The following is a 4,191-nucleotide window of genomic DNA, read 5'->3' as shown; positions in this document are numbered from 1 at the left end:
ATCCTGACAATTGATTTAGGCATTGGCGGTTGCCAAGAAAGGACGCCCTAAGATGATGGGAATGGAATCATGAGCAACTTTTGTGTCAAGAATAACAAAGTCGGCTGGATAGTAAAAATCCTAAACTTTAACGAGAATATTTTCAACTACACCCTTGGGATACTTTATAGAACGATAGGCTAACTGCAAAGTCATTTTGGTTGGTTGAAGTTTTGTTAGACCTAGTTGTTTATATAAATAAAAAAGGAGTAAGTTAACACTCCCCCCGTGTCTAATAAAGCAGTTGTTATGAAGGTATCACCTAAGGTGCATTGTCAATAGGGATCGACCGGTGGTCCTTGTACTTAACAATTCCGTTATGTTCGGATAAAGAGGATATTTGTTCATTTAAGAATGCTTCATGGGTATGTTGGTTTTCTCTTCTTGGTGCACAACTCTTTTAGAAACTTAAGCGTGTTCAGTAGACTTTTTATAGCTTCTAGAAAAGGTAGGTTTATAGTCAAATTTTTAAACACTTCCCTAATCTCATCAAAATTCTCATCCTTTTTAAACACAACTAGTCTTTGGGGATATGGTGCTTTATCGCTATTTTTAGCAGAAGGGATAAAAGTTTTATTAGTCTTTGCTTTATCTCTATCCGTTTTCCATCTAGGTGTCCATATTGGAACCTCTACAGGTGTAGGGTCTTCACTTTCTATTATTGGGTCTTGTAATGTTTTCCCTTTTGGTTGTGGTTTAACTGGTACTTCTACAGTTGTAGGGTCTTCAGTTTCTATTATAGTATTTGGTAAGGTATCATTTTTAGTTTGCGGGTAATCTTTAGGCATAGTCACTTGGTTATCAACTACTTGCTCTGTCACGGGGGTAGTGATCTCTGTAGGTCCCCTTGGTTTATATTACCATTACATCAATACTTTTTTTTTCGGGCGCGTGTTTGTTGACTTAGGATTAGGCAATCGCTTGACCTGGAAACACGCCGGTTTGGTTATTATTTTGGTTAGAAGACATGTCAATAACCTTTTGGCACAAAAGACTGCATCATTTGCATCGTTTGTTTCATCATATTAGAGTTTTGATCATCTTTGATCTTTCATCAAGTTGTAGTTTTGTTGCATAATTTGATTTTGTTTCTCCAACAAGGTCACTACTACTTTGCCCTGTAGATGGTTGTATTGAATTAAAAGCTTGTTGGCGCTCATGTCTTGATGTTGATAGTTTTGGGTAATGGGTACTAAACCTCTATTCTGGTCACCTAAGTTTCCTTGTCCTTTGATGTTGAGTTAACTGGTTGAAGTGTGATGGTTGTGGTGGTGTTTGTGCATAGACAAGAGGACAATAGAAGTCGGAATGCTCAAGACTACAACAGACATTACAACGAGTAGAGTTAATGTTCATGACTGGAGTGGGTTGTTATTGAATAGAGATGGCATCTACCTTTTTAGTGAGGCCATCGATAAGAGTTTTAAACTTGGGATCATATTTAACCTCAAGAGAAGAAGGAGAGGAGCGGGAGGAATCGTTACCTCCCCAATTGTTGTTCTTCTTAGATTGATCTTCTAAGAATTTATAAGCCTCCAAGACTCCTTTACTAAGAAAACTACCCCCAGTCATGATATCTAGAACCTCCTTATGATGATGTAAAAGCCCCTTGAAGAAGGCACCAACAAGCGTGTCTTTCGCAAGATTATGATGCAGGCATTCAATGAGAAGATCGGTGAAACGATTCCGTGCCTCCTCGAAAAAGGATTCATGAGGATTCCGGGCGAAGAAATGAATCTTTTGAAGCATTTCATCCGTCTTTAGTGGTGGGTAAAATTGTTCCATGAACAATTGAACAAGTTGAGCCCATGAGTCCACGAGTTTGGCGTTTGGGCGCTTAACCAAGACACCGCCTTATCTGCTAAGGTGAAAGGGAATACCCTCGGTTTAATTTGTTCCGCACCAACCGTAGGATGGTGGAATGTTGTTAGGACTTGTTCAATCCTACGATAATGTTGATAAGGTTTTTCATGGTCTAAACCATGAAAAACGGGTAACAAATTAAAAATATTTGGGGATTCAAAATCCCCATTAGGTCCGCTAGAACGATGCAAGATTTGGGGCTTTCGGTCAAGGCTTTGTAGAAGTCGAGAGAGAGAGTCTCTTTCTTCAAATATTATATATATCGTGGTGTGTGGAATAGTAGCTAGAGGTGTAATGGGTGGTATACTAGATAGACGTGTTTGTCGACGCGTTCGCTGCGTGTAATTACGTTAGTTGTTTTTCTTCGACCAGACCTTAATCTCATGCAAGACTAAGTCGAACTTAACTAAACATGCAACACTCCAAACAATTCTGATATACTAGTAGAAACCTCTAACTGGAGATGCGAGGTGTGGAAGAAAGGAATACCTGATTGCGTCCTTGCTTCGCTTATAAATAGCGTCTTGTTCACGCGTGTTCAGTGTATATAACAAGTTAGAACACTGAAAAACTTAGAAATTGAAAATTTGAATCAAAACTGTGGAAATCCGGCAAAATCAACCGGTGGCGCTGTGCGCTGCTTCACTTGGCGCAAAGGCGCTCGGTCAAATTCGAGTTCCAGTGTTTTGAGTGCAGGTGCTTTGCTTAGGCGCGGGTCATGCTCAAGGTTTTCGAATGTCCAGTGTTTTAGCGCAGTTCGCGCCTCAGGGAATTTCAGATGTCCAGTGTTTTGGGCGCGGTCGCGCTCGGTTTGGGCGCGGGTCGCGCTTCAGGGTTTTCGAGTTTTAGGCCTTTTATCCTACTCTAAAAAATTTGAAATTTTTACAGTAATTTTCTAAGACATCTATCAAGTAGTCTGTAAAATTTCAGATCAATCGGAGCTATGAAAGTCCCTCTACTGCCCTGCAAAATTTGTGAAACAGTTTTCGGACACAATACAAACAACCGAATGGTTATCCCATCAAAACAAAGCCAAAAATTTCCAAATTTTAACTGGAGACTCCTGACAGATTCTACTTGTTCCTGTAAAAATTTTAGAGCAATTGTAGTTCTACAACCTCTCCTTATTGGCTGGTGTTCCAGATATTAAGTATTTGCAATACTGCAGAAACACACTGGAAACACTCTACTATTTAGGTGGTCAAAACAAATAAAAAACTCGTCAAATTTTTACTACAAACTCCTGACTTATGATAAATACTACTGTAAAAATTATAGAATTTTTAGAACTCCTTAAGTAACCTTACTCGTCTGTTTTTCAAGAACATATGGTGTGAAAACTGAAATGCAGCACTGTAAAGATCGTATTTTTTTCACAAGCTAAACCAACTTTGAAAAAACTGAAAATATTCCAGTAAATCAACAACACATTAAATATTATGTCTAAAAAGTTTTAGAATTTTCGAAAATTTAAAAATACCTTCACAGTAGTGTTTTTCGCTGTGAATCCGCAGCCCCTATGCCTGAAACAGTGAACAGTTCCGAAAATTCAAGAAATAAGAATGAAAAATTAAAAGGGTGGGTGGGTAGAGAATGGGGGATTTCCCCTTGGATTCAAGCAATTGAATTCTTGTCTTGAACGAGATTAAGATGGCAGCGGGGCCATTTGATAAAAGTTATTTTACGTATTCTAACTATCTATGCGTAAACACAAATAATCAATTTACGTAAATACGTGTTTATATCAAATGGCGCCGCTGCCATCTTAGTTTCACTTTCGCATTGTTTTTGTAGTACAAGTACTTTTCTTAAAGTCCCATTAAACCCACCCACCCTTGTTTGATTCATAATGTGGTTTTCCGAGTCGGCGGAAAAAGTTCCGCGAAAATACAAGGGGAGCGACCACGCTTCTATCCGGCGCACTGCGCCAAAAGATCAGAAAATAACGAAAGCACGACCACTCTAAAACACTGTCACTTCAAGTTACACGGAGCGCGACCGCGCCCTATGTGAGCGCACCCGCGCCCTAAGCTAGAGTTTTCCGGATTTCTACAGTTTTTATTCGAATTTTGATTTTTCAAGTTTTTCAGTGTTCTAACTTGTTATATACACTGAACACACGTAAACAAGACGCTATTCATAAGCGAAGCAAGGACGCAATCAGATATTCCTTTCTTCCACACCTTGCATCTCCTGTTAGAGATTTATACTAGTATATCAGAATTGTTTGGAGTGTTGATGGTTTAGCTAAATTTGGTCTTAGCCTTGTATAAGATTAAGGTCTGGTCG

Source organism: Coptis chinensis, chromosome 3 (assembly GCF_015680905.1).
Source record: "Coptis chinensis isolate HL-2020 chromosome 3, ASM1568090v1, whole genome shotgun sequence".
NCBI classification, from domain to species: Eukaryota; Viridiplantae; Streptophyta; class Magnoliopsida; order Ranunculales; family Ranunculaceae; genus Coptis; species Coptis chinensis.
The sequence above is the reverse complement of the archived record's forward strand: the minus strand, read 5'-3'. Positions refer to the sequence as shown.